The sequence below is a fragment of the Macaca mulatta genome, chromosome 3 (genome assembly GCF_049350105.2).
Source record: "Macaca mulatta isolate MMU2019108-1 chromosome 3, T2T-MMU8v2.0, whole genome shotgun sequence".
NCBI lineage: Eukaryota > Metazoa > Chordata > Mammalia > Primates > Cercopithecidae > Macaca > Macaca mulatta.
The window spans coordinates 16,274,770-16,299,794 of record NC_133408.1 but is presented as its reverse complement, the minus strand read 5'-3'; the positions used below and the strand labels follow the sequence as shown (position 1 = coordinate 16,299,794).

General features: G+C 40.9%; 1 pseudogene; it reads right to left on the bottom strand.

Annotated features, from left to right (window-relative positions):
* Positions 1-12,493: 12,493 nt before the first annotated feature.
* Positions 12,494-15,082, bottom strand: LOC100427227 (ubiquitin-protein ligase E3A-like; annotated as a pseudogene).
* Positions 15,083-25,025: the final 9,943 nt, after the last annotated feature.

Below are 25,025 nucleotides of genomic sequence, written 5' to 3'. Positions count from 1 at the left end.
GACTGAATCATGGGGGTGGACTTCCCCCTTGCTGTTCTCGTGATAGTGAGTGAGTTCTTATGAGATCTGGTGGTATAAAAGTGTGTAGCACCTCCCCCTTCACTCTCTGTCTTGCCACCATGTGAAGAAGATGCTTGCTTCCCCTTCACCTTTCCGCCGTGATTGTAAGTTTCCTGAGGCCTCCCAGTCATGCTTCCTGTACAGCCTGCAGAACTGTGAGTCAATTAAACCTCTTTTCTTCTTAAATTACCCAGTCACTAGTAGTTCTTTTTCTGTTTTTTGTTTTTTGTTGTTGTTGTTTTTAAATATGGAGTCTCACTCTGTCACCCAGTTTGGAATGCAGTGGTGCAATCTTGGCTCATTGCAACCTCCTCCTCCTGGGTTCAAGCGATTCTCCTGCCTCAGCCTCCAGAGTAGCTGGGACTACAGGCATGCACCACCACACCTGGCTAATTTATATATATATTTTTTAGTAGCGTGGGGTTTCACCATATTGGCCAGGCTGGGCTCAAACTCCTGACCTCATGATTTGCCTGCCTCGGCCTCCCAAAGTGCTAGGATTACAGGCATGACCTGGTAGTTCTTTATAGCAGTCAGAGAATGGACTAATACACCTCCCACGGATGTAATCCACATCGCTGTGCCTGCCGGCTTTTGGCTGAACCACTAAAGGCAGCTTTGCTCATAAGTGAGAACATTTGGAAGTGCCAGGGAATGAATATCTCCCTCCCTCCCACCAGCAGCCTTTAATCACTGACTCTTGGGAGTTAATAAAGACCCAGCTACCTAACCCCTCCGTGGGCTAGTTCTGATGTATGTTTCCTGCTATTTCTCCAGTTTCCATGGGAGATTAAGTGCCAGTCACCCACTGCAGGAACTGTCTTAGTAGCCCACCCTTTGCTGTCCATCTTCCTCTCCATTTCTCACTTTCCCACTCCCCTACGTCTGTTCCCTCCCCCTTCCAAATAAACTACTTGCACTCAAATCTTTATCCAAGGATCTATCTTTGGGAGAAGCCAAACTAAACAGCTCCAAAATCAAATATATATATATATATATATATATATATATATATATATATATATGCCTGGTAGACACAGATCATAGAGTTTCTTCCATTAAAAAAAAAAACCAATGTGTAGACATTAATGCGACCAGGAAGAAGAAGGATATAGTATAATGAAATCCTTTCCAAGAAGAAAAAGAACAAAGACAACCTACTGTTTTAGTCCGTTCAGGCTGCTATTTTTTAAAACATAAAATGGATGGCTTAAATCAATAGAAATCTATTTCTCACAGTTCTGGAGTCTGGGAAGTCTGAGATCAAGGTGCCAGTAGATTTGGTGTCTGGTGAGGGTCTGCTCCCTCGTTCGTAGACGGCACCTTCTCCCTGTGTTCTCTCAAGGTGGAAGAGGCAAGCTCGCTCTCTGGGTTCCCTTTTATGAGGACACTAATGCCATTCATGCAGGCTATGTCCTCACTACCTAATCACCTTCCCAAAGCCCCACCTCCTAACACCGTCATCTCAGGGGTTAGAATTCCAACATAGGAATTTGGACTGTAGCGTTTGGACTGTAGCACCCACTCTGTATAATGCACTGGAGTATAAAACAAAGGGTGGGAGGAAGAAATTGTAGACACAAGTCCTCACCTTCCCCTTCTCAAGATAGAAGTCTGTAGTGTGAAGGGCAACTAGAAACATCCAGGCAGGTACTGTTAGAGAAATACAATTAACAACAGCACATCTCCAACCCAGAAAACTTCCCACGAAGGAACAAGAGGAAGAAAACAATTTCGTTATTGAATAAACATTGAACCAGAATGTGGTGCACATCACAGGCGACCCACTAAGAAATTGTGAAGACAGAAAGAAGTCTCACCTTTTTATACAGCCAAGCAGATACAGCCCGTTACATACATGTTCTCAAAATAAACAACACCTACGCCTCCACAAGAGGACTTGGCAGCACGATTTGTCACACATAGCTCATCCTAGATTCACTGAGTAATTGCAGTGACCATCTGTGTTTCCCAACTGGCTTTATTCAAAGGAAAAATAAACTTCTTATATCCTGATGATAGAAGGTAGTTTGGGATCAAGACACCTACCAAAGTGACAGAGAATTTACAATGACAAATTTTCTAAAGTAAATTATCTAAGAAAAAGGAGGTATCTTCCCTTATTTTCAACAGAGACAATGACACTTCTTTTTTTTTTTTTTTTTTTTTTTTTTTTTTTTTTTGAGATGGAGTCTGGCTCTTGTCACCCAGGCTGGAGTGCAATAGGACCATCTCAGCTTACTGCAATCTCCACCTCCCGGGTTCGGGCAATTCTATTGCCTCAGCCTCCTGAGTAGCTGGGATTATAGGCGCCTGCCACCATGCCCAGCTAATTTTTTGTATTTTTAGTAGAGACAGGGTTTCACCATGTTGGCCAGGCTGGTCCCAAACTCCTGACCTCGGGTGATCCACCTGCCTCGGCCTCCCAAAGTGCTGGGATTACAGGCCCAGCCTCTTATTTTTGTTTGTATTTGCCCTTACAGTACCTAGAAACCCCTACACTTGAGAGGTTTTCGTGGAAGACAATTTAGATGATGCTCCAGTGAACAAGGTGGAGAATTAAGGAGACAAGAGAAGGGACAAGGGATCCGATCAAACTATCCCATGTTGTCTGTTATAGAACTTTAGGTTTTCCTGTAAGATGGGGAGTCATTAGAGAGTTTTGCCCAGAGGAATGATACGATTTGGCTTACATGTTAGAGTCACTCATTATTCATAAGTATCTATTAGCAACTCTATTCCTGGGATTATTCTTGGTACTAAAGAAGGTACACAAGAAACAGAGCTTTGTTGTAAGGTTTTTTACTCTCCTGATCTGGAAATAACAGGGAAAAGCAGCCTCTAGTAACACAGGTCATATAAGCAGCTGTCAGTGTACAGAAAAGGCAAGAAGAAAAGAATACAGAGAAAATGGAAGACTAAGGGCTGAAATAGTCACAGAACGCATCAAGGGGAAGACAGAATTTGAGCTGGGCATGAAAGGGTGGTAGTAGTTGGAAGACACAGAGGAAAAGACTATAACTTAAGGGTCAGGAATGACTCTAAATATACTGAATTGGATTTGGACAGCTTGGGAAAAACTAACAAGATTGCAGAAGTCTGATGCTGCAAGAGGCTAAGGGTTACTGATAAGGAAGGACAATGAACAGATCATCATGTAACTGGCTAGTAGAAATGTTCCCGTTCTCTGCTCTGATATCTTCAACTGGAGCCGAACAGAGTGGCCATATATTTGCATAATGGCCTCCTCCTTGTTACTTTTTACCAATTAGCTGGGTTTAACAAGAAGCAATTATGACAATTACTTTTAATTACTTCTGCTATTCCCTCCTCACCCTATTCTTCCTTTCCTACCCCTTAGATTAAAAACTCACCCTCATTGTTGTGTAAAACTTTAAATAACTTAGAAGCTTTGAACAAAATGCCAGTTTACTGGAGGGTGAGGAAGGATTCTTCAAGACTGATGAGAACCAAAATTATGATGGTTACTTTTATTTGGCAAACTGACTGGGTCATGGAGTGCTTGATATTCAAGAATATCAAGCAAAATTCAAGGCTAAGTATTTCTCCTGGTGTTTCTGCAAAAGTGTTTTGGATGGATTAACATTTAAACCGATGGACTAAGTGAAGCAATTGCCTTCCCTAGTGTCAGTGGGCCTCATCCAATCAGCTGAAGGTCTAAATAGAGCTAAAAAGCCAACTATTGCCCAAGTAGGAGGGAATCTCTCCTGCCTGACTGCCTTTTGACTGACATGAGATTTTTTCCTGCCTTCAGACTCACACTGATGCACAGGCTCTTCCTGAGTCTTCAGTCTGCCAGGCTTTGGACTGGTACCACAACACAGACTCTCCTGGTTCTCAGGCCTTCAGATTCAGACTGGAACCAAACCATCAGCTCTCCTGGGTCTCCAGCCTACCAACCCACCCTGCAGATATTAAGACTGCTCAGCCTCCATGATTGCATGAACCGATTTCTTGTAATAAATCTCTTTCTACATATATACATCTTGTTGGTTCTGTTTCTCTAGAAAACACTAATACAGAGATACATCTGAAAATTTCCCTCCTCTTGCTTTTGGGATGTGGGTTGCCAAGGGGTTGAGAATAGTGGAAGCAGGAGAAGGCTGGAAAGGTATCATAATACTGCGACTTCTAAAAGCACTTGTGGGCTTCCCTCAGGCCCAGAGTAGGGCATCACCCACTCTCATAGGGTAATAAATGTCGGGGGGGATCACAAAACATGAGCTTCTTCTAAGTAGTGGCCTATTCACCTTGGGACCTAAGGGGCTGCCACTGAAAAAGAAACAGTCTGTACAGTAACAGGTGAGTACAGATTGGAAGCCACCTGGCCATGGCACAGCCCTCAGGGAGGAGTGAGAGACACAGCTGAATTCAGCCCTTGGACACAAGCCTAAAGACATTTCCTTATAATAGTCACAAACATAAATACTAGTGAATGCTTACTCAGTAACAGACGCTGTGCTATGGGCCTTGGGTCTACTGTTTCATGTAATCTTTGCAACGACTCTACAGGTAAAAATTACTGTCCTTACTTTTCAGATGGGAAAACAGAGGTCTAATGAAGTGTATTAGTCAGGGTTTTCCAGAGAAACAGGAAAAGAGAATGTGTGTGTATATGTGTATGTGTGTGTGTACATATATTTATAAACCTCTCTCTGTCTCATATATATATATATGTCTCACATATATATCTCATATATATATATGAGACAGAGAGAAGTTTATAATGGAAATTGTCTCATGCAACTTTGGAAGCCAAGAAGCCCCGTCATATGCCACTGCAAGTTGGGGAAGCAAGAAAGCCAGTGGTATAGTTCAATCCAAGTCCTCTGGCCTGAGAGCCAGAGGAGCCAATGGTATACCAGGCTAAGTCCAAAGCTACAAGAACCAGGAGCTCTGATATCCTTGGTTCTTGACACACAAGAAGGTGTATGTTCCAACTCAAATAGAGAGAGCAAATTTGCCCTTCCTCTGCCTCTTCATTCTATTTAGAGACTCAAAGTATTGGGTGATGTCTGCCCACATTGGTGGGCGATTCTTTAACCCAGCAGATTGATTCAAATGTTAACTTCTTCTTGAAACCCCTCACAGACAACACTAAAATAATATTTTCTCAGTTATCTGGGCATCCTTTAGCCCAGGCAAGTTGACACATGAAATTAGCCATCCCACGAAGTTAAGAGAAGTTACAGCTGAAGAGACTGAGGGTCCAAGACTCTAAAAATGTGTTGTAGGGACTGAATGAATTGTTCTCAGAAATGTGTGTAGCCAAGTGTCTGGCATGTGATAAGCCTTCAATAAATGAATTTTTTTATGTTCACATTGTCATCATTATCATCACTATTATTATATTCTTCCTTCACTATACTTTATCAAATACTAATACATTTCTCTGGCTCTAATAAGGCTAAAATGCTAAAGGCATCACTCTGTATATGCCCTTTAAATTCAAAGCTACATGAAAGTGTATTTGTTGGCCAGGCCCGGTGGCTCACACCTGTAATCCCAGCACTTTGGGATGCCGAGGAGGGCAGATCATAATGTCAGGAGTTCAAGAGCAGCCTGACCAATATGATGAAACCGCATTTCTATGAAAAATATTTTTAAAAAATTAGCTGGGTGTGGTGATGCACATTCCTGTAGTCCCAGCTACTCAGGAGGCTGAGGCAGGAGAATCGCTTGAACCCGGGAGGCAGAGGTTGCAGTGAGCCGGGATCAATCCACTGCACTCCAGCCTGGGCAACATAGCGAGACTCCATCTGAAAAAAAAAAAAAAAGGATATTTGGGCACACTAGAGAAACACTAGGAATGTGCACACACGGAGAGAAGACCACATGAGTTCACAGCAAGGAGGTGGTCCAGCTACAAGCCAAGGAGAGAGGCCTCAGAAAAAAACAATCCCACGGGCCTTGATTTTGGAGTTCCAGCCTCCTGAACTGTGAGAAAATATATTTCTGTTGTTTAAGCCACCCAGCCTGTGGTATTTTGTTATCGCAGCCTGAACAGACTAATACAAACATTAACAGAGTAGTCTTATTACATCATGGATAACTTCAATAGACAATGGTAAGTTGGACAGAGCAGACCTCCATCCAGGGAAATACTGTGGCAGATGGGGGTAAAGGACACAGACTTTGCAATCATATCCCAAAGCCTCCACTTGCTCCCTTGGGCATGTTACTTAACCTGCGAATCCATATCCTCTTCTGCGAAATGACACTCATGGAAGGATCACAGGAGATAAGGTTTATAAAAGCATTTTTCATAGTTCTTAAAGGCCACTGCTTAACATATGTCAATGCCCTGCCCTCATCTTCCTGTCCAACTCAGTTACATAGGAGTAGTAAGGCCTCGGTTCTAAGATAATTGGAAAATGCCAAATAGACGAGTAAAAGTTACTGAGTGAAATAAATGCATATAAGCCTGAGTGTGTGCACAAATGCATGGGCGAGGTGCCTAACACGGGGCAGGTGTGGCTGTTCTCTGAGCCTACTGTGTAAGCTTGGGATCCATTCTAATGAGTGGTTTTGTGCTATAATTGTAGTTGGATAGTCTGACTAACACCAGAGGCCAAAGGTGACCCTGGTGGAACATTTGGAAGAAAAAGCCAGAATTTGATGGAGTATGTTCACCAGTTTCCAAATGCCAAATAGAACTAAAATCAGATTACTGGCCAAGTAAAGAAGAATCCACATGAATTATTAAGAGCATGGGTCATTTTGAGGCTCCTTGGAATTAACCATGTCTCTGAGATATTCATGTTCTTCTGTAAAGATCTCCCGTAAATGATTATTTTAGTGTGACCTCTTAAAGTCCCTCGGCTCCTGTTGAGCTGCCAGATCCCAAGGTGATCAAGGGGGACAACAAGCCAAACTGAAAGAAACAACCAGGCCTTTATTCATTTATCACAAGAGTGAAGGCAAGAGACAAAGAAAGAGAAAAAGGAGGGAGGGGGAAGAACTAGGGTTAAAAGGTACTAGGTCAGAGTACCCAATGGAGAGAAGAGTCTTAGTCAAGGTCCCCCCATAAGGAACATCTTGGTGGATGTACCTGAAAAGTGCCCCCGCTCTCGCAGGGCTATAGATAAGGAGGACCCCAAATGGAGATGTCTTGGCTATGAATGTGAATATCCATAAGTGTATGAGCAGTAAGTGTGGGGGGATTTGAATCCTTGACTGCACCTCCCTCCTCCAGAGACTGCAATGTGGGGAGGTCAACTTTCTCCCCTGAGACCTGCCAGGAAAAGCCTTGCAATTGTCTTTGGTCAGACCTAAGAGATCGTACCCAGGACTTTAACCTGGAGCTGGACTCTTCACTATTGATAAGATCTCCACCACACATTGGCCTGAAGCCATTGGTCTTAACCTTAGAGTCTGGAATTACTAGGGAATCTGTTTAAAACTACAAATTCTCTCCTCTGAAAATGCACATAGATATATTTGGCATAAAATTTCATGAAATGTATAAAACCATGAAGTCTACCTGTAGACCCAAGGTTAAGAAATCCATCACCAGAGAGAAACAGATTACTTAGTCAGGAATATGAATAATGTAAAGGCCTGTGTGGCTTCACTGTGGGATGTCACTAGAGGATAAAATCAGGTAACCTGGCCAGTGACTGCAGAACCACTCTGATAGCACCCCAGAACTGGCTTCATCTGTCATAAGGTTTAACCACCATGCCCACTTCTAAAGGTGAATACTGGTATCGTGTGTGTGTGTGTGTGTATGTGTGTGTGTGTGTGTGATGTGTGTGTGTAAAACAACTGATTGAATAAATCTAACAACCCAGCAAGCACATATAGCTTGTGAAACTCAATAAATACTTAAGTCGGTGCTCAATAATTGTATTAGTTTGGTTAGGTTGCCATAACGAAATGCCACAGACTGGGTGGCTTAGACAACAGAAATTTATTTATCACCATTCTAGAGGCTGAGAAGTCCAAGATTAAGGTGCCAGCAAGCTATGTTTCATTCTGAGGCCTCTTCTCTTGGCTTGTAGACAGCCACCTTCTCCCTATGTTCTTATATGACAGAGAGAGAAAGAGAGAGCAAAGCAAAGCTCTCCCTTATTCGCTCTCTCACTCTCTCTCTCTCTCTCTCTCTTTTTTTTCTTGAGACGGAGTCTTGGCCTGTCGCCCCGGCTAGAGTGCAGTGGCACAATCTTGGCTTACTGTAACCTCTGCCTCCGGGGTTCAAAGGATTCTCTTGCCTCAGCTCCCGAGTACCTGGGATTACAGGTGTGCACCACAATGGCCGTCTAATTTTTTGTATTTTAGTATAGACAGGGTTTCACCATGTTGCCCAGGTTGGTCTCTAACTCCCGAGCTCTCTAACCTAATCTGCCTACCTCAGCCTCCCAAAGTGCTAGGATTACAGGCATAAGCCACCATGCCCAGCTGGTTTCTCTCTCTTCTTATAAGGACACTAATCCTATCAGTTTAGGGACCCACCCTTACGACCTCACCTACCCTTAATTGCCTCCTAAAAACTCAATCTCTAAATACAATCACAATGGCGGTTAAGGCTTCAACACACAAATTTTTGAGGGACACAATTCAGTTCATTGTTTTATATATTATATATAAATTATATATTATATACATATATATTTATACCAGTTCTTCACTCTCAATCTCTAAAGGATTTCTCCCACTAAACTGAAAGTCTCTTTGCACTACTGGACTTGAGTCAACCATGAAACAGTGACAAGTCACTTCCAGAGATACCCAACATCCTTGGATTATGTTGAACATTTAGCCCCTGAAAGCATAGAACCTACCTATTCTTAATAATGCTTCTTTCTGCAAAGGAAAAATAAAATTTTTCCAAAAATTTTATAGATTTTTCTGGTGGGCTATATATATATTGATGGGGAGTAACCACAAATTCATACCCCACTGTGAGATTAGATTATATTCCCACACTACTTCAGCAAGGTTACAAACCCTACTGAAAGCATAGTGGCCATGCAGGGCAGAAACAGATGTGATATACTTTACCCTCAAAATGTTTCATGGAGGGCATGTAGTCACCATTGACTTTTTTGGCTCAAGGTAAGGTCTTGGTGGAAAACTGCCAAGTCACTGCCCTTTTAATATACATGGCTTATATATCATCATTTCAGAAGCATTTATATTAAAATAAATGAGGTACATTAAAATCTGTGTGCTACCCTTTAACAAAACTTTTACAAACATCAAGCTCTCCTGCTTTTTGAACCCAAATTAGCACTAGCAAGGCCCTATCCTCCTCCAGGGGGTGAGGGTAGTCAGTGCCTCAATGTCCTTTGTATTAGCTCATTCTCTCGCTGCTAATAAAGACATACGTGAGACTGGGTAATTTATAAAGAAAAACAGGTTTAATGAGCTCACAGTTCCACATGACTAGGGAGGCCTCGTAATCATGGTGGAAGGCAAGGAGCAGCAAAAGCCCATCTTACATGTAAGGTGGGAGGCAAAGACGGCTTGTGTAGGGAAACTCCCCTTCATAAAGCCATCAGATCTCATAACACTTATTCACTATCATGAGAACAGCATTGTGAAGACCTGCCGCCATGATTCAATCACCTCCCACCGGGTCCCTTCCACAACACATGGGAATCATAGGAGCTACAAATCAAGATGAGATTTGGGTGGGGACACGGCCAAACCATATCATCCCTGAACAATACAGCTTCTCCACTTTCTGGAAAATTCATGTTCTTGGGGTGCTTAAAACACCATGATTCACTGCATTTTGCCTGAAAGGTGATTGAAACACTCATAAGAAATTATCAGAAAAAAACTAGTTCAATTTGGAAAAATAATACATGGATTCAGTTATAGAAACTCAGAGGAATGCACGAATTAGACTGAGAAAACACAATCCCAATAAGAGACCCTCCTCTAGCTCAGCAGCTAAGATTTCTCTGTTTCCATGTCATTAGGTAACATGCTCTAAATAATTTTAATTGTTCATATAGATCAGTAACGGAAGCTTTACAATGCCCTACATGAAAGGTTGTTTTTCCATAAGTGCAGGCTTCCATATTAAAAATTCATTCAAAATTACCAGATGAATTGACCACTGAAGCAAATAATTGAAATTATCAGAGTATCAAATAAAAATATGTTTAAGTTCACTTTTTAAAAAAAATCTTTAAAATGTTGCTGACAAAGTAATTTTTAGTTTTCATTTTTAAATTGTCAGTGCTTTTTTCCAGATACCATTCATCCTTGAAAAAAAATCATATTTTGGTCTATAATTGCAAAAATTATTTTTCACGGTTAGTGTCATATTTCTAAATGTTGCTGCATTTTAATTTTTGTAATTCTATCAATTTCATGTCTGGAGTTCTTCCCTGCCACCTCAGCTGAGCTCACATGCCCACTGGTAGGTGCTGTAGAATTTCCTCTCACAAATATAGCCTTAAGTTATTAATGTTTATTTGAGAGAGGGAAAGAGAGAGGAAGATTCTTATAAATGGCTCTGAGCACCTATTGAGGATGAGAAGATTTTGTTTAACTAAAATCAACTTGGCTCTTGAGAACATATTTCTCCTTGACGATTGAAACATCTTACCTTGTCATTCAAGTTAAACTCAATTGCTACCATTTTAAAATGTAGCGACTCAATATTAAACTCAGTCAATTCAAGCCTTTGTTCCTCAGCTCCTTTCTCCCTGGGAATGGTTTTTACTGGTGGGTGGGTTTGCATTGTCCTGGCACCAGGTGTAAGAGGCAACTGGAGTTGGCATCTACAACTGACTTCCTCTAAACCCAATCAAGTTTCCCTTAGGTTCACTAGCTCTGTCCCAGAATGCTGCAACCTACCTCCAATAGGAAAAGAGGACATAGAATGAAGGGATTGGGAAAATCTAAGTGGCTTTTCTTTGCTCTACCTCATACACAGTGAGGTCTAGTGTATTAGTCCATTTTCATACTGCTGTGAAGAAATACCAGAGACTGGGTAGTTTATAAAGAAAAAGAGGTTTAATGGACTCACAGTTCCACATGGCTGGGGAGGCCTCACGATCATGGCGGAAGGCGAAGGAGGAGCAAAGGGACGTCTTACATGGTGATGGGCAAGAGAGTGTGTGCAAAATAATTGTCCTTTATAAAACCATCAGTTCTCACAGGACATATTCGCTATCACAAGAACATCATGGGATAAAATCTGTCCCCATGATTCAATTACCTCCCACCAGATCCCTCCCACAAACCATGAGGATTATGGGAGCTACAGCTCAAGATGATATTTGGGTGGGAACACAGCCAAACATATCGGCTAGATTCTGTTAGACTCTCTCAGTTCATTACCTGGACACCTTAGCCATACAGTCTCCGATGCCATGTTGGACATTCTTGGGTCAAGAGAAACAAAGTGTGGTCAGCAAGGCTGGGGAAAGAGGTAACTTCAGTACACACTAGTATCCAAACCATGTGTACTTTCTCTCCAAATCTCCTCCTCGCTTCCGCTAGATAGACTTTTATCTCCTTTCTTTCACTAAGGTATAACTTACATAGAGTATATGAACAATTCAATGAGTTTTAATAAATGTATACACTTTTGTAACCTATAGCCTTATCAAGATATAGAATATTCTATCACCCCAGAAATTTTTCTTATGCTTCCCACTCCCCCATCAATTATCACTCCTAGGCAAACACTTTTCTGATTTCTATCATCACAGATTAATTTTGAGTGTGCCAGAATTTCATAAAAATGAAATCATGCAGTGTGTGCTATTTGGGGTCTGGCTTCATCCACTCAGCGTCATGTTTTTGAGATGCATGCATGTGGCACTATTAGTAATTTATTCCATTATGTTACATTGTATGAAATTTTTTTTCCAATTTCTCCCATCCATCTTTATTGATTCTCAAGATTTTGCACAGAAAACTCTTTGGGGGTTAGAAGAGCAGTAATTGCATCACACTGTTTTCAAAATTTCAGGTTTCAAAAGCAAATCACTAAAAAATATATATAGCTCCTGATTTGAGTTAGATACAGGGACAAAAAAGCAGCACATACTTGAAGGTTACATGGTCTACAAATGGTGGCAATATTTTGCTTGGGAGAGTAGTTCTGTTGGTATTTATTTTTTAAATACTCAAAAGGCTCAACCTCAAGCAGTAATAAACACAAGCAAAAGTGATTTAACCCTTAAAATAAATACTCAGAAAAACCTCTCTGTACATACAAGTGAAAGAATATGTAACACTTTCACTCAAAAAATTATAATAATAATAAAGGATTTGTTCATACATGTAGCTGAAATCTGCTGTTCCGGCCCACATGTTCCCAGAAGGGAGTCACAGACATAGGTGACCACTGTGGTTTTCTTACAGCCTTTTTGTACTGGGACACTATTACCACCAAAAATTTGTCCCTCTTGTTTTATTTTTAAATGTTTTTAATTTTTTCTTCCTTTTTTTTTGTTTTATTTTGTTTTGTTTTACAGCATGCCAAATCCTTTGACATATGTGACGGCCTTCAACAATCTCTCTTTAAGTTTTTCTTTGCTTGAATATTCCGGAAGTAAAAGCACATGAAAGCAAGTATGAGATGTAGGTAACCTTTCTGTGTCTGGGCCATTTTTGGCTATAATCTTCTTTAATTTTCCTACTCCTCCCACAAGTGCTCTGTTTGTGCCCATTGTAAACGGCAAGAAGAGTCTTTTCTGTTCATCTGTAAATGAATTAATGATTTCCCAGAACTCCCTAATCAGAATGGAGTCCCTGGTATAGCCACCATCTTATTCCGTAGTTTCTTCTAGTGCTTGGAAATCTAGATTCTGGCTTCCACATATAAACAATTCAATTTCTTCTGGTCTGAATAAATACTTTAAGGGCGATTCATTGGTCACCATATGAAAACCTCTCCAAAAAGCCTTGAACTGTTTATCTACTGATTTATTGAGAATGTAGTCAGAATAAAGATTGACAAATTCCTTCCTGTTTTCATTTGTCATTGGAATTTTATCACCATTTTCCTTTAGATCATACATCATTGAGTTACCAAAAAGATCTGTCTGTGATACCTGGAAAGTGATCATCATGTCATCTTCCACATTCCCTTCATACGCCAATAAATCTTTTTAACTCTGATACAGAACTGGGTGAGAGTCTCCCAAGTCACGAAAAGTTCCTTTTTTCCCCGTTAGCTTCCTGTAGACAACCATGGGAAAATGTACATCCAGTATACAGTTATTGTAAATAGCCAGACCCAGTACTATGCCAATCAGAGTAAACTGACCCTCAGTTTGAAAAGATGGATTAGCTGGGCATAGTGGCTCACGCCTGTAATCCCAGCACTTTGGGAGGCTGTGGTGGGCGGATCACGAAGTCAGGAGATTGAGACCATCCTGGCTAACATAGTGAAACCCTGTCTCTACTAAAGGGTACAAAAAAAAAAAATTAGCCAGGCGTGGTGGTGGGCGCCTGTAGTCCCAGCTACTTGGGAGGCTGAGGCAGTAGAATGGCGTGAACCCAGGAGGCGGAGGTTGCAGTGAGCGGAGATCGTGCCACTGTACTCCAGCCTGGGTGACAGAACGAGACTACATCTCAAAAAAGGAAAAGAAAAGAAGACGGATTAAACCAAAGCAATTTTGTAGGTTCATCGTATGTGAACATACCAATATCTGGATTGAAGATTTCCTCCACAATCAGCTGAAAAAATTATTTGGAAACACCTCCCTCATCAACTCCTTGTTCTCCTTCAAATTTCACATAGAACTGCTTCTTCAAGTCTGCAGGATTTTCCATAGTAATCATCTCTAGCCAGACAAATGCATCATCTATTATATGGTCACATCTAACGATGAGTCTCAAATATGGATTCAACTGCTGTCCTTGAACTAAGCTGTAGAGAACAGTGATTCTTCGTTCACTGTACATGTGAATTCTGTTGTCGTAATATGATCCCAGATTCTTTGTGACAGCATACACTATAAAGGGATATGCCATAAAAGAGAATTTGTTCTCTGCTTCTACTTTGAAAACAGTATAATCTTTATGCATTTCTAGAACCTCCTTCAGTGGTTCATTAATAAACTCTTCAAAAGGAGTAAGTGATTTTTGACTATCCAGGGTTTTAACACCAAGTTCAGTTTCCAGAGGGTCCACTCAAGGACCTTTCTTGTTTCTTCTTTCTTCTCCTGAAGTGTCAGCTCACTGGACTCAGGGATGGACTCTTCATCATCTTCCTCATTGTGGTTTGTGTCCACTTCCCCTCCCACTACATTTGCATAGTAAACCATTTTCAAGCACTTCGAAGCAGCAACAATGGCATCATCATCGTTCACTAGATTTCGACTGTTAAATTCATTGCTTACGACTTTGTAAGTAATAATATGTCTCCATCATTCTCCGAATCTGGTCTGCATTGTATTTAGACCACAGTCTGATCAGTTTTCCTTGGGCTGCAAGGGGTAGCTTGCTCATTGCCTTGCAAAATCATGGCAAAGCCATTTCCAGATATTCAGGACTGTGGAGATTTCTATTCTCCATTACGATAATGAACAAATTCAGATAATTAGGATCTTGAGAGTATACGTTGTGATACATCAAGCCACATTCCACATTAGGTGACAAATATACAAGTGCATTGAGAAAGGCTGTTTGAATTTTTTCATTAGAGAGCAATCTGGTGTAGACCTTGTTAATGGCATCAATATCCATAGACACATGACCGGGGCCTAATTTTTGCAAATTGTTGTCTCCCTGTGAGCTATCACCTGTCCTTGAGGAAGATGCTTCTGAGTCTTCTTCCATAGTAGCAGCAGAAGATGCAGCTTTTTCATTTTCATTTTCATCCTTGTCTTCATCCTTTGCTTGAAGAGACTTCAGTTCTTCCTTGGTGTGTTAACTTTCCAGAAGCTCTGTACCAATGCCTCAGTACTAGAAAAAAACTCTTCCAGTAACACAGATTAAAGGGGAATAATCCTCTTTCTCTACATAATTCAAGAATTTCATATACCTTCTCTTCTGTTAAGTAAGTCACATCTTTAAAATCCATATGAAAATTTTACAGCTTGTTTATCTAGTCACCTAATAGACATTTAGATTATTCCCAATTTTTTAATACTATGAATAAAATTGCTATGAATGTTTACATACAAATACTTTTGGACATATATTTTTATTTCTCTTGGGTAAATTGATCTACTAGCACTATGTGTCCCTAGACAAGGTGTAAACTTGCTGGGTCAAAGGGTAGATGAATGTTTCACTTTATCAGAAACTGCCGAACAGTTTTCTGAAGTGACTGTACTTAGTCTTTTTGGAGGGAAACTGCTCTTAGTAATCTCACATCTTCTTCTATTCTGTTGTTTAAGATGTAAGTTCTACATTCTTATCCTCCAAGCAATAGCTGCCTTAAAGCCCCACATATTTTCTTCCCTAAAAAGTTCAGATTTTACAAATACAAAATGCTATCACTCTATTAAGAATTATAAAAGCTCATTTTAGAACAAAAAGCTAAGGATTCGACTCTTTGTTCATGCTGTGTTCTTTTTAGTCTTCCCTTCACTGACAGCCTGAGATTTGTGGCTTAGTTTAAACGGCCAAAGAGCGACAGGATCACAAGTGGTGACGAGGAAGAAAAACACATGAGATCAGATTTTAAAATATCAGCTAGCAATTTGGGACACCGAGCAATGCCCAATAAACTTGCTGAACAAGTTTATTCTAAAGGTTTGATAACAGCCAATGAGCAGTGCAGGAAAAATAAATACGACCACGGCTGGGGACATTTCATTTACTATTCCTGTGGTATTTCCAACAGAGAAACAAGAGAATGAATTTGCCTTTCACTCAAGAGCTATCACTATCAATGTATTTCTATGATGTTAGGAGAAACCCTGAATATTGCAATATACATTATCCCTCTGTATGTAAATTATAGGTTATAGAGCTATGGGGCTATGATTTTTTTTTTTTTTTTTTTTTTTTGAGACAGAGTTTCGCTCTTGTTGCCCAGGCTGGAGTGCAGTGGCATGATCTAGGCTCACTACAACCTCCACCTACCAGTTTCAAGCGATTCTCCTGCCTCAGCCTCCCAGGTAGCTGAGATTACAGGCGTCCACCACCACATCTGACTAATTTTGTATTTTTAGTAGAGATGGGGCTTCACCATGTTGGCCAGGCTGATCTCAAACTCCTGACCTTGTGATCTGCCCACCTTGGCCTCCCAAAGTGCTGGGATTACAGGCATGAGCCACCATGCCCGGCCCAGTCTATGATTTTTATGTAGGCAACAACATTTTCTTTAAAAAAAAAATCCAAAAGTACGTACACTGGTCAGTTGCAGAAGTTCTCAAAGAATTATGCCTCCCAAAATTCATGCCCTGGTGTAGCTCTTGCACCTTCAATTGATGCTGAATAAACCAGGTTACTTTATAAACACTAGAATTCAGTGGAGGTGATGCTCTGCAGCTCTGGAACTGAGCCTTTAGAAGGGCTGCATCCCAGCTTTGTTGCTGCTAGGAGCTCTGCACAGCCATAGAAGTACAGCTATTCTTCCAGACTGATGAGGTGAGGATGACACAAACAGAAGGAGAGGATACGAAGGAGAATCAGAGTGCAAGCAACAGCGAGAACTGAGGCCCCAGATGTAATGATCTCAAGTCAGTCATCTGATGTGGTCCAGTCCAGCATATATCACATGGAGCAGAGGCAAGCTGTTCCCACTATGCACCTTGTGAATTCCTGACCCACAGAATAGCAATCAAATAAAATTGTTATTCTTTTAAGCTACTAAACGTAGTGGGTGTTTTCATGTAACAATAGAAGTGGTCTTGTGGTGAGTTCCTCATTTCAGTTGACTGAAAAGGAAATGTTAGGCCTGATTTAGATGGTTCTGCATGATATGCAAGCATCACTCAGAAATAGACAACGATAGCACCACAGCCCACCCAGGTGTGGCTGTGAGGGACAATAGGAAGTGAAAGCCTCCCAGCAGGTAGAGATCTACACTGATTTATGGGAAGTAGCTTCATATTTGACTGATTGGGCAGAGTCTGTGGGGGGAAAAACATGATTAGAAAAAATGACGACAAAATAATTATTGAGAAAGGGAATATAAATGGAGTTCTCTGAATGCCCACCGTGTAAAATTGTTCAGATTCCATGTGACTGCTCACTGAAGAGTTATCTCAGCAGAGGAGGATCTTATTAATAACATGGACAAGATGACCTAGTATGCGGATATCCATTTGGCTGTTTTCCACGTCATCCCACTTCTTGCCCAACAACCTCATTAATCAATTGGCCGTGGTGGTAGAGTTGAAGGTTATATATGGACTCAGTAAGGTGGATCTGATCCAGCCACTGCTGAGTGCTCAATCTGCCAGCAGCAGAGCCCATCCCTGAATCTCTGATGTAGCTTCACTACCTGAGAGAATCCTCTAGTCATCTGGAGGCACCATGGAAGGGCAGTGGTTTGTTCTCACTGGAAAAGACACTCACTCTGCATGTAAATGTGCCTTCCCCGCCCACAATGCTCCTGCCAAAATCAGTTCTTGTAGACTCAGAGAAGGCCTCGTTAATTATCAAAGTGTCACACACAGCCTTGTTTCCAAACCAGGAGATCATATTCTATCAAATAAAATATGACAATAAGCTCACATGTATAGTACTGACTAGTCTTACCATGCTCCCAATTAGCCACTGGTCTGATAGAACAGCTGAATAACCTTTGGGAAACTTAGTTATGACACCAGCTTGGGGACAACACTTGGCAGGGAAGTTATAGCTAGTTATATCATATTGTATAATAAGGAATGAAACTTTTAGTTATCCCACTCAGAAAGAACGATGACCAGCAGGAATGGGCAGAGGAAGAAGGGAATGATAACACCAGTTAAGCCTGTCTGTCCAGTTATAAAAACAAAGACTAGTAATTTTGACTATTGTTTTTCTTACTTTCATATGAATATTTGTGTGTATATTAACCAATTATGTTCCTTTCTTCCCCTTCTCCCATTAAGCTAGTATTGATCATCAGATGTACTAATAGTTGGTTAGTCTTATACCTCAGCATTCAGGCTACAAGATATCAACGGAAAAGTGTGATGCAGCTTAAAGGGTAATAACATCACCCAGAGATGGATTAGATGACACATGAGACTTTGTATCCTTTTGGGGCAAGAAGGTTAGCAGGTGTGAGGTTGCTTGAGGGGTGGTTGCAACATGTTAGAAAGTTAAATATAAGTTAAAAAGGTATATATGATGCCAAGTTAACAATGGGTTGACTATGTAGTTTGATGCATGCCAACTGGTCTACTAGCACTATGATTCCCAGAATTATCTTCTGGGAAACCTGAGCAAGATTTGGAAGGCAGAAGTGAACGGTAGCCATTGACTCTTCAAAGACCATCATTGTTAGCGCAACAAGGGATAGAGGCAGAAGTGCTGGCAGATTCCAGCCCTCATTCATGTTTTCCCTCCTCTGTATCTAGCTCTTCTTCCTGACTGCAAGCTTTGCTGACTGTGATGGGTAATTTTATATGTCAACTCAGAGGGTGTTTTGAGATGAGATTAACATTTAAATCAGTGAACTTTAGGTAAAGTAGATTGCCTTCCATAATGTGGGTGGGCCTCATCCAACACATTAAAGGCTTGAACTGAACAAAAAGATCAGCCTCCTTGAGCAAGAGGAACTTCTCCAACAGACTGCCTTCAGCCTTTATCTGCACTACCAGCTCTCCAGGATCTCAGGCTTGACAGTCGCCCTGCAGATTTTAAGACTTCCCAGACTTCGTAAACACGTGAGGCAATTCCATAGATAGAAAGATGGGTGGATGGATGGATAGATAGGTAGAGACAGATACACAGATAGATGATAGGCAGATAGATGGATAGATATAGATAGATGATTGATAGATAGATGATAGATAGATAGATGGATAGATATAGATAGATGATTGATAGATAGATGATAGATAGATAGATAGATGATACACAGATAGATGATATACAGATAGATGGATAGATGATAGATAGGTAGGTAGGTAGGTAGATAGATAGATAGATAGATAGATAGATAGATAGATAGATAGATAGATAGGCAGGCAGATAGATTCTACTGGTTCTTTTCTCTGGAAAGCCTGAACACACGGGCCAACAGTCTTTCCAGGCCCATAACCAGATGCAGAGGCAACAACAGGGTTCCCAGGCTCCTTCCCAGTTTCACTCCTCAGCTGCTGTCCCTGCCTTCACATATTCCTTTGTGAACTCTGCCCTTGTCCACTTGCACTAGCATTTCAGAAGGCACGGTTATAGACATTTCTCTGATCCTCCCAACCCTCCTTGTAAACTATACTTCTCCAGCCCCTTCCATAATGGTATAAGGCCTTATTCCTATGATAAATCCCTTATTCTATAAAACTCATAATTGTTCTGCTGTCTTTATTGTACCATGACTGATACAATATATTACCATTTTGTGCAAAAGAAATTGTGCTAATGTTCTCAGCATAGGCAGTAAAGCACTCACACTGTTAAATGGTTCTCATTTCTTGTCCCATTCATCCACTCATTCATTCACTGAGGAAACAGTTGCTAAGTACCTACCATTGGCTGGGTGCTGTTCTAAGACAGCAGACTTAAAATAAACAAAGGGCTGCAATGTGAATATGATCAACATCTAGAACTATAACCACTGAAGGGAAATCGCCAGGAGGAGATTTCCGTTCAATATTAAGAACTTTCTGACAATTAAAACTGCCTCAAAGGAATGGCCTCTCTGTTCTAAGGTAGTAAGGGCTTAGTACTACAGAAATTACCTAGCGACTTACTTACCAGGGACACATCAGAAGCCCTGATGCATCAGTTAGTGGAGTTGAAATATTCACCAGGTTCACTTTTAAATTTTATATTTGTATTTGATGATTCTAATATGTTATATGCTATATGTGAGATTTTGAGACTCTGTATTCTGTCTGTATTCTAAAGTGACTATGAGATATAGTAGGATTATATAGTAGTCTCAGAACAATACCAAAAAGGGAAGAGAACAGGTGCTTTTTGTTTACCATATGCTAGGCAGTCTTCATTAGTTGTTTTATAATCCTCCCAAAACTCTAAAAAGTAAGTGCTATTATCCCCTCTGTATGGATAAAGACACTGAAATTCAGCAAGTTTTAGTAACTTACTCAAACATGTCAGCCACCAATCAGAAGAAACTGAAAATTTTCTGACCCCAACCCCATGTTTTTTCTTATCTGTATCACCTCAAGTTTCAGCATTTTTATGTAAGAATGAATATGGGTTAGGCACAGTGGCTCGTGCCTGTAATCCCAGCACTTTGGAAGTCTGAGTCAGGTGGATCACCTGAGGTCGGGAGTTCGAGACCAGCCTGACCAACATGGAGAAACCCTATCTCCACTAAAAATACAAAATTAGCCGAGCATGGTGGTGCATGCCTGTAATCCCAGCTATTCGAGAGGCTGAGGCAGGAGAATCACTTGAACTCAGGAGATGGAGGTTGCAGTGAGCCAAGATCACACCATTGCACTCCAGCCTGGGCAACAAGAGTGAAACTCCGTCTCAAAAAAAAAAAAAAAAAAAAGATTTAATATGATTACTATTCATAATTATTATAAGATTATTAACTTTCACATAACAAAGCATAATTCCCCATTTTTCAGGTCAAATCTTAATGCATGCATATTTTAATATACATCTTAGAATATATACTGTATTAAATATATTAAGACAATAACACTACATCATTTATCAAATGTTTTGTATGTTCCAACCACTCCAAAGTGCTTTACATTCTCAATTCATCCTCACAGGAGTCCTGCAAATGGAGATATTTTTTAGCCTTATCCTACAGATAAGAACAATGAAAATCAAAGAGGCTAAGACATGTTTCCAAAGTTGATCAGCAACTAGAAAGACAGCGGCAAGGCTGGAATTCCAATTTTGTTCTGGTTGACTTTGAAGCGCCTTTTCCGTGTTCTGGGTATCCTGGATTACTCTCTCACTTGGGCTGGGGCAGGGATGGTGATTTTTCTTACCATATTTTGTGAGATGACTTGCTCTTTCTCCTACATGTTCCAAGATTATTTGCTGCTTCTCCCTCTGGTTGTCTCCTTAAACAGCTTCTTGTTTATTTCTACAACAGTTTCTACTTTCAGCCCCATTTAAAATAAAAATTAGGAAGACTCACCCCATCAATCCATTTTAATATGAGGAATTGGTTGAGCAAATCAAACAAAATATTTGAGAATACTGAAGTTGCCGTGAATGACATATTACTACCATTCATTGTAATTTAGTTGTTCTAAGCCTTTTTTTTTTTTTTTTTTTAACTTTGCTCAATCAAGCACTCCTAACTTGATGGCCTTGCTTCTAGCCATGATCCAAATCCACAGAGGATTTCATTTAGACTTTAAACTATAACTGACTTGTTGTAGGAGATGTTTAAGACAACCAGAGATATAAATTGTCTCATATACCGCCAAGGGAAAAATGATTGTATCTTGTAATACGAACCTCAGGATAGGGATGAACTTGTTGGCTGTGTACTCCTGTTACCAACATCAGCTCCAAAGAAGAAAAATAGAATTGAGGAGAAGAGAATTTGTTTTCAGCTCATTATAGGGAAAGGAAAACTACATTAGTATATATGATTCATACATAAAGAGGAACATATACATAAAAACACAGTGGGAGGGAAGAAAGCTAGCATGTATTAAGGCTTAATATATACCAAGAGCTTCAGGTACCTTACAAAATCTTAAGAGATCTGGTTATTTCCATATTACGAAGGAAAGAATTGCAAAAAAAAAAAAAAAAAACTGAGTTTATAAACCCCTCCAACTCAAAAGTCCACATTTTCTCCACATATTCTATTGACTTTATACACAATCTTATATAAACTCCTCTTAGAAATTCTGAGATCGTTGTAGATCACTTACCTTTTTAAGATTTCAGAATGAAAATAAAGTCATGAGTCTCCAAAGGGGACTTTGGACTCATGTGCAGCCTCTACCAATTGTCCCCTCTTCTTCAGTTTTCATTACCCAGTTTACAAGTGCCCTTGTGTTTAAGTCTTGACAAAAGTTGTTTGGAAGCCTTGACATTTTTACGGAAAGTAAATAGAAAAAAATTTTTCTCCCATTTAGAAAGCATTAGAAAACTTCTAGCTACCTGGAGACGACATCTATTGTTACGAGGAGCCCAAAGCCCATCTCACTTGATTTGGGGGCAACGTCTTGCCCTCCTGTGGAGAATCACCCTCATCCTCGCTGGTGGTGTTGATGGAGTTGTCATTTAGGATGCCTCCCCTTTCCTGATTCAGGGGTAATAAACTAGGTCGGATTCTCCCTGTCCCCAACAACGATTCAAATATTGTGCAGCAAACTCCAAAGACAGAAAACATTTGGAGCAGATTTTTCCCAAAAGTGATGCTCCCAGACACTGTCCATTATTATTCTTACTCTGCCCACATGCTTGTCCCACTTATTGCTTATTTATTCATCATTTATTGCTTATTTTTTCTTCAGTTCTGTGTGCTATCCCATATCCTTCCAGTACATTTCTTTATTTTTCTCTCCTTATCATTAGCTAGAGGTAGCTTCTGTTGCCAGCAATCAAAGTGCCGGAGCTGAGCTGACCATCCAGCCATTGATACGATGATAGGGCCCCAGTTAGACATTTACAAGTCACTGCCCTGGGACAAATTGTGACATTGGGCTCCCTGGGTCTCTCTTTCCTGGATGCTTGTGTCTCCTTCCACCTGTGTTTACAGGATGTGCACTTTCATTATCAATTTGCCATGGTCAGCTAATCCCTTCTAAGACGATAATGAATGATAATAGCTAGGGTTGCATCATCCACTAAAAGAGATTTTATTTCAGTAGGAAGCACAAAAAGAACTAGAAAATGTGGCCAGGTGCAGCGGCTCATGCCTGTAATTTCAGAACTTTGGGAGGCCAAGGTAGGTGGATCACCTGAGGTCAGAAGTTTGAGACCAGCCTAGGCAACATGGTGAAATCCCATCTCTATCAAAAAAAATACAAAAATTAGCTGGATGTGGTGGCACACACCTGTAGTTCCAGCTACTCGGGAAGCTGAGGCACCAGAATCGCTTGAACCCAGAGGTGCAGGTTGCAGTGAGCCGAGATCCCCCCACTGCACTCCAGCCTAGGTGACAGAGTGAAACCCTGTCTCAAACAAAAACAAACAAACAAACAAACAAAAACAAACAAAAAAGTAGAAAATGTGGCAGACACAGAAGAGTGAGACACTAATTGTGAAATTCCACATATACTAAGAAAATATGTACAATAAATCATCCTGTGTAATCTTAGCAGTGTCTTCCAAGACCCTCCACAATTCATGGCATTCCCCACACAAGGACTCTCTCTGTATCAATTCTTAATTAACTAGTTACTGAACATTGTACCCAGGACCGTGACAACTTACGCTCAGCCCTTCCATGCTCTTCCATACCCAGTGCAGACACATTTATTGGGGTTTAATTCAAAATGCGTAAAAAGAAAACTCTGCAAATTGTTTTTAAAAAGGTATCATCTACTCTTTCACTGTTAGGAGCAAGTTTTACTGCAGATTGCTCAAATAATAAATTCCTGGGATTGAGGCCCATCTGCATTATCTTGTGCTGCTCGTTTTTCTCTGTGCACACTAACAGTGTGATCGGAGTAAACTACTGCAATCCGTACCATCTTGCAGATGTTCCGTTATGTTCTTCTATGAAACAGGTTTCTTAACCAAGGACAAGAGAAAAATTGTCAATTAATACCTGTCTCATTTAATGTGCAGGTGAATAGACGGCTCAGACAGCTGTGTTTCCTCAGGGGCTTCCAATTACAAAGGATTAAGAACGTATCCCTGCCCTGAGTTTCCCAGATGTCTCATATAATCACTTTTACTCCAAGAACTTTGGCTACAGCACTCTTATAAATACCAGTCATATTTTGAGAAAGACTCAAATCAGATAACTAGAATTGCATGCATGAAGTCAGTTCTAAATAGGTTCTGGACCCTAAACACTACAGATTCCCACTTTCTACTTTATTTACCCCAGGCCCCTACCTGGAAAATGCTCCCTCCCCTTTGTTCAGTTAAATCCTCCATGTCCTTTGAGGCATATGTCATTCCCTTCCTCCATGAAAGGTTCTGTGACCCACTGATCTCTGGCACATCCCTCCCCTGGGATCCATGAATCCCCTGAAATTGCAAGAGTCTCTTGAGGCACTTTGCATAGCTGGTCACGCACCCTGACCTCGAGGCAAATCCCAAGGCTTCTCTCCTCCTGTTTGGACAACTTATAAAAAATATCCTTGCACCCCTGCCAGAAAGTCCAGGGATATTTTGAAGAACAGAGGTACAACTGGGTCACAGAGCTGACAGGGCACAGGAAGAAGATGTTTAGCTAGAGGAACAAAAATGAGGTGAATAGTCTGCTTTTAAAAAAGATTTAAAGGGGGCCGGGCGCGGTGGCTCAAGCCTGTAATCCCAGCACTTTGGGAGGCCGAGACGGGCGGATCACGAGGTCAGGAGATCGAGACCATCCTGGCTAACACGGTGAAACCCCGTCTCTACTAAAAAATACAAAAAACTAGCCGGGCGAGGTGGCGGGCGCCTGTAGTCCCAGCTACTCGGGAGGCTGAGGCAGGAGAATGGCGTGAACCCGGGAGGCGGAGCTTGCAGTGAGCTGAGATCTGGCCACTGCACTCCAGCCTGGGCGACAGAGCGGGACTCCGTCTCAAAAAAAAAAAAAAAAAAGATTTAAAGGGATTTTCTTCTCTTGTGTGTGGCATAGGCTATAAGTAAAATTTATCAGGTCAAGATCAGCATTTGGTATAACCTTGATCTACCTCTAGTCTAAGTCCAAATTTACAGGGATACAGAGAGCCCTTGAAGCTGGGCATGATTCAGACTAGCAGCAGGGTTGGAGTCTCCAGAGAAACTAGGTCCTTAGGTAA